The 12,759-nt window shown below is 45.2% G+C and overlaps 1 pseudogene; it reads left to right on the forward strand.

The window, feature by feature from the left end:
* The first annotated feature begins 4,471 nt into the window (after positions 1–4,471).
* Positions 4,472–9,428, forward strand: LOC148214659 (uncharacterized; annotated as a pseudogene).
* The last annotated feature ends 3,331 nt before the right edge of the window (positions 9,429–12,759 follow it).

A 12,759-nucleotide genomic window follows, 5' to 3' on the forward strand; every position in this document is an offset into this window, starting at 1 on the left:
CGGTGTATTGATGAGACATTGGTTCGGGAAGCCGTATTGCCAGGATATTATGGTTGGATTTAAGCATCGGAAGCAAAAAAGCTAAGCCGGCTCAGATGATAATTTGATAACTAGGAAGCCCACACAGCATCCCCAAAGAAGGGAAATCGATAAAAAATACATTAATAAACACATTAATAATCAAATAATCTGCAAATGATTTCTGTCTTGTGGCCCAGAAAGTCAGGTGGTGATGCCCATGAAGTCACCAGGAGCTTGACTCAGGATTTCATGCATGCATGCATGCGTTTGTTCGTTCGTTCATTCATTCATTCATTCATTCATTCATTCATTCATTCATTCATTCATTCATTCAGTTTATAAGGCTGCCCATCTCATCCTAGCAACTCTGGGTGGCTAATAATGCATTAAAAACATAAAACAGAGGAAGATTAAAGAAATGCAATGCAATCCCATACAATGCAGTTGAGGCTCCAAACCTCACCCGAAACACATCATAAAACATACATAGCAGACTCAGTTAACATTCTGGCCCCGATCACTAGGAAAGTGCTAGTCTTCAAGGCCTGCCTAGGGCTGGGCCATCTGGCTAAATAGACTTCTGCACACCTCAGACCGGGAGGGAGGGAGGGAGGGGATCGTGACTCTGATGAATGAAGAGGAAAGAGACATTCTCTCCCGCTTTCGAATTCCAAAACATGGGCTTGTCCGATGAAAAAGGCTGCCGTTTGTTTAACATCCTCGAAAGTAAACATTTCTCTGTTACGCTCCTAATTAATTTAGGAAAACTGAGATGCAGGGATAGCTAGAAGGGCTGTAACCTTTGGCATGTTCAACTTCTGCTGCCTTCCCATAGGAGGAGGACCTGGCAGCAGTCATTCATGCTTTTTCCACCCTCTGGTTGGACTACTGTAAAGCACTCTACTTGGGGCTGCCCTTGAAGACGACTCGGAAATTTCCATTGGTCCAAAATGCAGCAACCTGCATGCTTTTTAGCATCCAGTGTTGGGAGCATATAACACCAGTTTTGCGAACCCTGCACTGGTTGTCAGTTGGTTTCTGGGTAGTTTAAGATGCTGGTTTAAACCTATAAAGCTCTTTATGGCTGGGGGCCCAGTTTTATGAAAGACTATCTATTCCAACCACTACCACCCAACTGATCAGGTCAAACACGGAGAAACTTATTATTCAGACATTTTCGTGACATTTGGAGGGCTGAAGCGAGAAGCTTTGAAACAGCCTCCCGGTAGAGATCGAGCAGGACCCCTCCTTGTGGTTGTTTTGGAAGGCACCAAAGGTGGAGGTTTTCGGGAGAGGCTTCCTCTGATATTACCATGCCACCTTTAACTTCATCCTTGTTTTCATTCTTGTGTTTGGTTGCTGGTGCTCTTATTGTTTAAGTCTGTACCATGGATGTCTGAATTAGTTTTTTATATTTTACGTAAGCCACCAAGAAGCTTTTTGATGGCAGCAGGATACTGTAGATGATGATGAGGATGATAAGATAGATAGATAGATAGATAGATAGATAGATAGATAGATAGATAGATAGATAGATAGATATTCAGTTATTGAGATACTAAGGAGTTGCTTCAAGCAGTATAGACAATCCAGAAATAAATGCATTGCTTCCTATATTCTCATTTAAAGAATCCTTTTATTCAGAATCCTGAGGACTAGAACCTTGCCTTGTTTGTAGGGAAAAGCCCCTAGCCTAGGGCTGGAGTATCTCTTTGGCATGCAGATGTATCATGTTTCATTCCTGACACCCCTGGGTGGGCTAGGATCTAGCTCAGCGTTTCCCAACCTTGGCAACTTTCAGATGTGTGGCCTTCAACTCCCAGGATCCTCAGCAATGGCCATGTTGGCTGGGGAATTCTGGGTACTGAAGGCCACCCATCAGGAAGTTGCCAAGATTGGGAAACACTGATCTAGATGAACCCATCTAGCGGCGAAGAAGACACCCTGCGTCAAGGTCTGCTCCTCATGTTAGCTAAATGGAATTTCTTGGAAAGTGTGATGTGCAAACACACAGAGGTCATGTGTTTTTTTAGTCCTAAAAATGGAACCTCCATATTCTGGTCCACTCTACCTCTGAATACCCATTAGCAGTGGACAGGCAGCCAAGGTGGGCTGCTGACTCCACCTTCACCTTTTGAGCTTCCTGAACACATTTGATTAGCATCAGAGATGTTGGATTCCAGGACTTTGGCAACTCCACCTTGGCTGTTCGGTTCTGTTCTGGCTGTTCTTCTGCCAAGAGAGATGATTTCTCGTTCTTAGAGCAACCCGAGGAGACTCTGGGCAGCTCACCAAAGGGAGAGAGAGTCCTCCAGCCCAAATCAGGGGCCTGCGGGGAGGGAGAGCTGATGCTCACAGGGAACCCCCAGCCTGTGCAGCAGCTGAATTCTGCCAGCTGCGCCATGGAACTGCTACGACTTGCTGAAGTGTCTCAGAGGGCGGCAGGAAGGAAATACTTGCTCTGCTGTGAAAAGTGACAGAGGGTTTTTTTCTTTTTTTAAAAAATTCCTGTTCCTATTTTCTCTCCAGAGTAGAAGAAATGCTGCTGAAAGCTGGAGGCAAGAATTATGCCCAGACCCTTCAGTCCTCTAGGACAGTTTGGGGAATGGGTTGGCTTGTTTTAAGGACGCCATTTGCATAGGTGCTTCCTTCTGGGGGAGGGGAGGGATTGCAACCGGCAGAGCCCAGCCTGGTTGGTAGGTAAGGGGGTAGTTGGTAGGTAAGGGGGTGGGTGGGAAAAGGGGGCTGGAAGAAAATAAAGGAGGAAGAGGAAGAGGAGGACCATGGAAGAATGTAATGAGCAGGGCAGAGGGAGGAAGGAAGGAAGGAAGGAAGGAAGGAAGGAAGGAAGGAAGGAAGGAAGGAAATGGGCAGGGGAAGGAGGGAGTAAAGGAAAATTTTGAAGGTAAAAGAAGGAAAAAGGAAGAGATGTGCAATGCAGGAAAGAAAGGAGAAAATGCAATGCAAGATAGAAAAGGAGATGCAAGGAGAAAAAGGCATTTAGGGGAGGAAAAAGAGGAAGGAAAGGAGGAAAGGAGGAAGCAGAAGAAGGAGGGGTTTGCAAGGGAAGAAGGAAAAGGAGGCAGAAAAATGTGCAGAGAGCAAAGGAGAGACCCACAGAGAGAAAATGAGGAACAGAAACGATGGAGCATGTATACGTTTCTGTCTGAACCTTATATAGTAATTACTTACTTGCCTGTTTCTCAAAATTTTGAATCATAAGCCCTGCTCATCAGGCCCCACTACCTTCAGAGGGGAGTCCTATGGTGTCAGGAGACCCAGAGGCTTTCCAATAGTGGTGCCTCCCTAGAGCAATTCATCTTGGGCTGATTAAACAGGCTACAATCCAAGATGTGGCTGAAATTCCTGGTCACCAGCCTCACCAGAAGGAGGAGAAAAAATGGGCACATCCTCTCTAATGTTGACTTTTAAGTTTGTCTTTTATTAACAGAGCCACAGGTATATTTCAATCTGATGTGGGGAACCAATAGCTGGTGGGCTTGAGATGATCTGCCTGGGCACATCATTAAATCCAGCTGAACTCCCCCTCACTTATGCCCCCCCCCACGCCGCAGTCTGGCTTGTCTATCCTTTTTCCAAACCATCACAGTCCAGGATTGTCATTGGGGGAGGGGAAGGTCACAACTGATGAGATCAGGTTTGATCCTCTTGCACTAGATCCTGTAGAGCAGTGTTTCTCAACCTTGGCAACTTGAAGAGGTCTGGACTCCAAGTCCCAGAATTCCCCAGCCAGGCTTGCTTGCTGGCTGGGGAATTCTGGGAGTTGAAGTCCAGACCTCTTCAAGTTGCCAAGGTTGAGAAACACTGCTGTAGAGGTAGAAGCTTTACAGGGAGAGAGAGCCAACCTTGAAATAAGGAGGAATTTCTTGACTGTGAGGCTATTAAACAGGGCAGGGTTTCTCAACCTTGCCAACTTGAAGAGGTGTGGACCTCAACTCCCAGCATGCTGGATGGGGAATTCTGGGAATTGAAGTCCAGAAACACTGAAATAGGGGAACAATCTGCCTCCTGGAGTCATGGGAGCTCCATCATTGGAGGTTTTCCAGCACACGTTAGGCAATCATTTGTCTGGGATGGGATTCTATGAAGTGAACTTGGAAAACTCTGATGAGAAGATCCAATGAGAAACTTTTTTCCCACCACCGTCCCCAAGCCTACTTGTAAAGGGGAACAGTGGTTTAGAGAGGTCACAGCTTCTCTAAACCTTTAGAGATTAATCAACCCTTCCACAGAGCATTTACTCTCTCTTCAAACAAGTGTCTCCAGCAACACAGAATCTCCATCTCCTGAAGTGTGTTCAGGGTTATCCCACTGCCTGGCATGAAATGACAAATTCAGACCCACAGCCCAAACTGCAGGGGGCAAAGAGAACAATTTGGGCTTCTGGGGATTCATATGTTCCTCCCCTCCTTATTCTTCCAGATTAAGGATGGTCCATCTAATGGAAGATGTTGGCCGTTGGATCCTGCTTGGATATCTGCTCCCTCTCTCAGTTCTGGGTAAGTGATAAGAATGTGGAACGGTAGGTTTATGAGTAGCTTGATTTATCTAGACCAGTGTTTCCCAACGTTGGCAACTTTAAGAGGTGTGGACTTCAATTCCCAGAATTCCCCAGCCAGCAATGCTGGCTGGGGAATTCTGGGAGTTGAAGTCCACACCTCTTAAAGTTGCCAACGTTGGGAAACACTGGTCCAGACAGAGTTTATTTCTCTGCCTGTAATGCTGAGCGCTGACAACAAAATATTGTGGGGGGACCCTGTTGACTTCCTGGTCTTCCCATGTGCTTCTGGGTTCCTAGAAAAATTTGTTTGGATGTTACTTGAAACTGTGATGCTGGACAATCTGCTATTGATTAATTTTTCTGTTTTAATAGATCTTTCCTTTAGTGTGTTGGGAATCTTTTTACAATGCTCTTTGAACAGGCATTGATCAGTCTAGTCAACAGAACTTCCAAATGCTGCAGGAGTTTACCTGTGGAGACCAGGCCAGTGTAGAAAGAGCTCACTGGAAGTTTACAAACAGCAGTTTTGAAGTCCAGAGGATTTTGGGACATCTCAGGAGGGTATCTTTTCAAAAACATATGACTTTGTCATGGATTATTTTGACTAGGGAAAAGTAAAACTCACAGACTTTCCCTGCTATGAAGTCCAGAGGGAGTGAAATGTCCAGGTTTGCTTCCAAGGGAATTTGTGATAATTAAAAAAAAAAAAAATTATCCCTTCTATCCACCTTTACTGCTAATGTATGGAGCTGGCAAGTCAGGTGAGAGCCACAATGAAGGAGGTGGACAATTGTGTGAATGTCCCTTTATCTTCCGAATCCTTCAACACTCAAGTGGAACTATGGTTGCAACAAGGACACTTTTTGGCTAGTGTGTGTGCATGCATAAAAATATATGCACAAATCTCAATGTGATCAACCATATCAAAACTGGTCTGGAATGTGTGTGTGTGTGTGTGTGTGCATGTGCGTGAGGTGTCTTATCAAGGTATGTAAAGAAGGAGATAAACTGAAGGAATTAAGCATTGCTTAATTTTTGATTATGTGCCATCCAGTGGGTGCCAACTCTTAGCAACCACATAGAGGGCTTTTCTCCAGGTGTTATGTGAGAATGACCTTGGGAGACTGGGCCCAGACATGTTGCCAAGGGCGCAGTCAGATAAGAGACAGCATAGCCTAAAGTTGGATAGTAGGTGGGGCAAGAGGCTCAGAAGGGACCCTCCCTAGTTTCTTGAGCTGTAAAGGAGACAGTGGGAGAACTGTACTTTCAGACTTGCAAGATTCTATTAATGTAGCCTATCAATAAAGCAGAATTAGCTCATCTAGCTGTGTTTCCTGTCTGGTCCACTTGGTAAGGCTGACATCGATCTTGCAAGTCTGAAAATACAATTCTCCCTGTCTCCTTTACAGCCCGAGAAATTAGGGAGGGTCTCTTCTGAGCCTCTTGCCCTGCCCACTATCCAGCTGCAGGCTATGCTGTCTCTTATCTGACCGTTCCCTTGGCAGCGTCTCTGGGCCCAGTCTCCCGAGGACATTCCCACATACTATTACACCCTGGTGATCTGTCTCAGAACTGCTCCTTCCAGCATCCATCGCTGTTGAGTCCATCCACTTTCCTGCTGGTTGTCATCTTCTCTTCCCTTCTACCTTTCCCAGCATTATGGACTTCTCCAGAGAGCTGGGTCTTTGCATAATGTGTCCAAAGCATAATAATTTGAGCCTGGTCATTTGTGCCTCGAGTGAGAACTCTGAGTTGATTTGTCCAGGATCCATTGATTTGTTTTCTTGGCTGTCTATAGTATTCTCAGGAGTCTTCTCCAACACTAAAGTTCAAAAACATGAATACTTTTTCCATTCTGCTTCTTCTAAGCCCAGTTGCTTAAATGCTCATCTAGATTTGAATTTGAGAAGAATATTCTCATCTCTTGGCACAGATTACCCCCAACCCTGTCCCTGCTCCCATGTGGCCTGGTTCAGCAGTGGGAAGATCTACAGGTTAGCCTGACTCTTTCAGCAACCAGCATCTCCTTTTCATCCCCATGGGCCAAGAGGCTCCCCCTACACATGGCCAAAGCGCTCTCCTTCTTCTAAAACCACTGAGAGCAAACAAGCCATAAATGAATACTAACCTCCAAGCTGCAAATAATATACAGGCAATTAACTATTAATGGTAACTGGAAGAAAGCATAAATAAAGAATGAAGGTAAGAGAACGGAAACACAACTTCAAAAATACTCACCGCTAATGTCAGCTGGACTTCCTTTTCTTGCCTGACTGGCTCAAAGTATTAGGTTCCTAATTGCCTAACTCTGCACTCGCTACACACACACACACACACACTATCACCTGTCTTTTTCTTAGAAACAGGATTATTATATTAATGGGATAAATTAGCAACTTGTGGCCTCCACTCATACCTTGTAGACCCTGGTCTGATTTCAAAGCTCCCTCCCTGCCAAAGCTCATTTCAAATCTCCGGGATGAGCCATCTGCCTGCTGAGTGGGGAAGTGGGGGTGGGGGGGAAGACGGGACGGAGATAGGAGAGATGAGATGGCCACGTCCATGTTGGTCTCTGTCCCATCGTCAACCACAGCTGTCACATTCCAGGAGAGAATGTGATTTTTGGCAGAGGGAAAAAAAACACTGTTTTCTTGCTCTGGGAAAATCCCATTGTCTCCAACCTGCACTACATAACGAGATAGATAGATAGATAGATAGATAGATAGATAGATAGATAGATAGATAGATAGATAGATTCATTGTTTATGTGCCATTGAATTGGTGTTGACTCTTAGCCACGACATAGAATAGATTTTCTCCAGGAGGATCTGTCCCCAACCCGCTTCTTCAGGTCTTCCAAAGATGCACCTATTGCCATTGTAATTCAGTCCATCCTCCTGGACTTGCTGATCGTCCTCTTCTTCTCTTCCCTTCCACCTTTCCCAGCATTAGAGTCTTTTCCAGAGAGCTGGGTCTTCGCATCATGTGTCCCAATGATGATAATTTGAGCCTGGTCATGTGTGCCTCGGGTGAGAACTCCGGGCTGATTTGTTCCAGGATCCATTGATTTGTTTTCTTGGCTGTCCACAGTATTCTCAGGGTCTTGGCTACTGATGTATTCTCAAGAGTCTTCCCTAACACCAAAGTTCAGAAACATGAATATGCTTTCTGTCCTGCTTTTTCTAAATCCAACTTTCCCTTCCATAGAGGGTCACAGGGAACACCATTGTTTGCACAATTCTGATCTTTGTAGATATAGATACATCCTGGCATCTGAATATTGTTCCCAAGGCCTTCATGGTTACTCTGCAAAGACCTTGTCTGTGGTGTATTTCCTGACAGCTGGCTTCTTTACAGTTGAAAACAAAGGAATAAACAAATAAATACCTTTTGTGACTGGATTCGACCCCCTTTTTCTAAATGTAATGGCTGAGAAGTGAGCATGTGGATAATTGCTTAGAGCAATGAGGCCAGTCACATGTTCCTGATGGACTGGGGTTTATCTTGGTTTATAAACTCCCAGTTGCTGCCTGAGTGCAAATGCCTCGGTGAAGGAGGACACATTTTAGCTCTTCTCAAAGAAGCAGTGGTAAGACTGCCTTCAAAACTCTGTTATCCAAGGTCAGAGGTGTCTGCAGGGGTGTCAAAAAAGTCAAGATGGTGTCCACAACCGTCTGATTGAAGCCTGGCACCTTTTTTACACGCATTGTGACGCATGTAAAAAAGAGGCTGGGTTTTGATCACGTGGCTGTGAACACCATCTTGACTTTTTTTACACTCTCGCAGACACCCCTAGTCATCATTGTTACTAAAAAATAAACAACTTCTCCTTTAACCTGAGGTTGACTCCTAGTAGTTTCCTAAAAAAATCATGGAATCATAGAATCATAGGGTTGGAAGGGACCTTGGCGGTCTTCTAGTCCAACCCCCTACCCAAGGCAGGAATTCTCATACCATCTCAGACAAATGGTTGTCCAATCTTTTCTTGAAAACCTCCATCAATGGAGCACCCACAACTCCGGGAGGCACACTGTTCCACTGCTTAATAGTTCTCACTGTCAGGAAATTCCTCCTTATTTCCAGGTTGGATCCTCCTCTGACAAGCTTCCACCCATGGCTTCTTGTCCTACCCTCAGGTGCCAAACCGACGGCCTCTTCCCTCTGGCAGCCCTTCAAGTATTGGAAGACTGTGATCAGGTCTCCCCCCCCATCTTCTCTTCATTAAGCTCAACATACCTAGTTCCCTTAGCTGTTCTTCATAGAATTTAGCATCCAGACCCCTTATCATCTTCGTTCCTCTTCTCTGCCCTCTTTCTAGGACCTCAGCATCTTTTTTGTATGGTGGGGACCAGAACTGGACACAGTATTCCAAATGTGGCCTTGCCAGTGCAGGGTAGAGCGATACTATCCCTTCCCTTGATCTTGATACTATCCCTCTGTTGATACAGCCCAGGACTGTGTTGGCTTTTTTGGCAGCTGCAGCACCCTGCTGACTCACACTTAAGTGGTGGCCCACCAGGACACTGAGATCCCTCTCATAGGCACTACTGTTGAGCCAGGTACTGCCTATCCTGTACCTGTGCATCTGGTTTTCCCTGCCTAAGTGGAGGACCTCACTCTTCTCTCCACTGAGTTGCATCTTGTTGGATAAGGCCCAATGGTCAAGCCTGTCAAGGTCCTTCTGAATCTTGTATCTATCTTCTGAAGTGTTAGCAATTCCCCCCAGCTTTGTGTCATCCACAAATTCGATGAGCGCCCCTTCAACCCCTCATCTAGGTCATTTATGAAGATGTTAAAGAGCACTGGGCCTAAGACAGAACCTTGGGGTACCCCACTGCATACTTCCCTCCCCACAGATGTAGTTCCATGAAGGACCACACGCTGAGTGCAGTTAGTTAGCCAACTGCAAATCCATCTGCCGGTGGTACTGTCTATCCCACATTGTTCTATCTTGCCAAGAAGCAGGCTGTGGTCTATTTTATCAAATGCCTTACTAAAATCTAAGTATACTATATCCACAGCATTTCCTTGGTCCGCTAATTTAGTCACTGTCAAAGAAGGCAGTAAGATTTGTTTGGTATGACCTGTTCTGAACAAACCCATGCTGGCTTCTAGTAGTCACCTTGTTCATTTCTAGGTGCTCACAAACCCACTGCTTGATTACCTTTTCCAGGATTTTCCCAGGTATTGATGTCAAGCTGATTGGTCTATAGTTTCCTGGATCCACTTTTTCCCCCCTGTTTAAAGATTGGGGCCACATCAGCTCTTTTCCAGTCTTCTGGCAGTTCCCCTATGCTCCAGGAGCTCTAACCTATGATGTTGTGTTGGTGAGAGTTTGGCACCGCCTTCTTCCAGAATGTCCTTTTTAAAATGTATATATTTCCCAGTTTTGCTCACAACCCCAGGTTTCCGGGGAGTTTCTCATTCTATTACTAACCTGTGTAGCTTTTTCAAGATCAGCTAAGATTGGCTAGATGCTGTCCCTGGTTAATCTCCATCAGTCCCAGTTTGAACAGTATCTTGGACTGGATGATGTTGTGATAGCTCCAAGCAGGGCCAGGTTAAGGCCAACTGATGTCCTAAACACAGCCCAACAACGGTGCCCCTTGGCCCTTCCATTGCTTAACTGACAAGATATTAAAACTCAGTCAGTGCTGAAGGTGAAACAAGAGATTAAAAATTCAGTTTTCTTCCAGGCCATCCCCCAGCCGGACCCACAAGTATATTAAACATAACCTTAAAAAATTTTTTTAACGCTAAATAGCAGTTAGCAATATAAGCCAATTATTTACTTATAAATAGGCTGTAGGAAAAAATGCAAATGTTCAACACTTTTTAAGTAATATTATTATAAGGGAAAGATGCACATACAAGCATTTATTGGAAACTGGTGTGGCAATGAAAGCCTTCATGGCCTGATAGCTAGGGGGGAAAAGTCTGCGGTGCCCCCTTCCCTAAGCGCAGGCTTATTTTGCTTAATGGTTGATCCAGGGCTGGCTCCAAGTTACTCTGGAAAAAAGTTTCCAAGTCGAGCTAACCCAAAGCGGGCTTTGTCCAGTGTAATACCAACCTCGGGAGGCATGATTTCTTTTCAATGTGTTTTTAAGTGCAAATCAAACGATCAGGTGGGACAGCAAAAGCCGTCAATTGGGGTCTTCGCGGAGACGTGCACATTTCAACTCCCAGAATTCTTAGCAAAGGCCAGGTTGGCTTAGGAAATCCTCTCTCCAGCAGATACCCAGGTCAGAAAGGGCTGCATAAATGCTTTTGGGCCGGGCACCTGAAGGGTTGTTTCCTGCCATATATTCCGGCTGGTCAATTAGAACCATCATATTTAACATCCTACCATATAAGCTGACATGCTGGCGGATGGCAACCGTAGTTCAGCTGTTTCCTCCTCTCCTTGCTTTGCTTTAAATAGGCAATGAAAACTCTTCTTGATTCTGTGCCGTTTAAAAATGCTGTGTGATGTTTCAGTATCACCCTTTAATTCAGTGTTTCTCAATCTCGGCAACGTGAAGATGCGTGGACTTCAACTCCCAGAATTCCCCAGCCAGCATGGCTGGCTAGGGAATTCTGGGAGTTGAAGTCCACGCATTTTCAAGCCGCTGAGGTTGAGAAACACTGCTTTAATTGTATAAGGTGGTCTAACTTCTTTTCTTTAACCCTTTGCATTCCTTGGTTCCATGGTAAAATGTAATCAATATTTTTATTGAACGTAGCCCCAGGTAAGAGAAAGAGGCCATTTATAAACTTAAGAACTAAATGAATAAATATACATGCCAACCAAATAGCCCTTTTTGCCTTTTATGTTCCTTAATAACCATATTTGCAGGCAGAACATACCACACTTTAGGTCTTCTTGGCAATGTTCATTTAAAACAAAAGGTTGCCATATTCACAGTTCCATAGTAAACATTTGAGGGGTGTCCTATAATGTGATTTTCCTTATTTTCCAATGGTTGGATTTTTTTTTCCTTTGGGTTGGTCTCAGTGGTTGAAGGGTTCACACACACACACACACACACACACACACACACCATCTTTGAATAGACAGAAAACTAGATTAGTCCTCACTGCTATCCATCCTCTGCCTCAGTTGCCTCTGTTCTTGGCCATTACCAGTTTCTTCACTTCTGTTGGTTGGTTTGTTACAACTGTTGTTTCTTGTTGTGGTCTTTTGAGTCAACCTTGATTCCTGGTGACTATGTGGACAGGTCCATGCGGTTGTCTTGGCAACATTTTAATTTATTTGATTTAGGCACTGCCCAAAGTCGGCACCTAAATTGAATCGATGAATGTAAATTAAATTTTCAGGAGTGGTTTACCCTTATCTTCTTCTGGAATACCTTTGATTTCCCAGTCTAAGGGTGAGAAGGATAGACTGGCCCAAAGCTCCCCAGGAAGCTTCTGTGACTGAGGGGGGATTAGAACCTGGGTCTCCCCACTCCTGGTCCAGTCCCTTCCCCACTATACCTGATTGGCTCTTGGGCTGAGAGGGAGGGGCTGGCCCAAAGTCAGCCAATGAGCTTCTGTGGCTGAAGAGGGACTCAAACCTGGGTCTCCCCACTCCTGGTCCACCACTTTCATCACAACACTGTGCTGGCTCTTGGGCTGAGAGAGAGAGAAATAACTCAAGGTAGTGTACAGGAAAAGTTAAACCAGAGAACAATAAAAGAACAGAAATAACAAACGACCACTCAGCAAACATAAAAAAAAAATCAACAACCAGCAAATAGGAAAAAAAAAAATCCACAGCATAGCTGGTGAGTTCACAAACCTTGCTGGCCCGGGACCTGCTAGATAAGCCAGGTCTTTATGGCCTTCCTGCATGCGAACAGAGTTGGGGCAACAAGGACCTCGGGGCAGGATGCTGTTTCAGAGGACAGGAGTAGTGACAGAAAGGCAGACCTCCAGGATCTCATAAGGTGGCACTTCTTCACTGAGGGGACCCAGAACATGCTGACCCTACTGGACCGTACGGGACAATTGGAGATAGTTAGAGAGAGGTGGTCCTACAAATAACCAGGTCCTAAGCCTGGTTTAGGGCTTTAGAGATGTCCATCAACTGCACCCAGAAGCCAACTGGCAACCAGGACAGCTCGTAGAGTAGAAACATCTCATGGGTGAATTGAAGCGCGCCCATAACTACTTGTGTCACCATATTCCGGACCAGTGGTGTTTGAGGGCAACCCGTGACTTCCCTCCAGGGTAAT

This window comes from Python bivittatus, unplaced genomic scaffold (genome assembly GCF_059951505.1).
Source record: "Python bivittatus isolate LINGU-HERP-01145 unplaced genomic scaffold, Pbiv_v1 ctg000580_np1212, whole genome shotgun sequence".
In the NCBI taxonomy this organism is placed as follows: Eukaryota; Metazoa; Chordata; class Lepidosauria; order Squamata; family Pythonidae; genus Python; species Python bivittatus.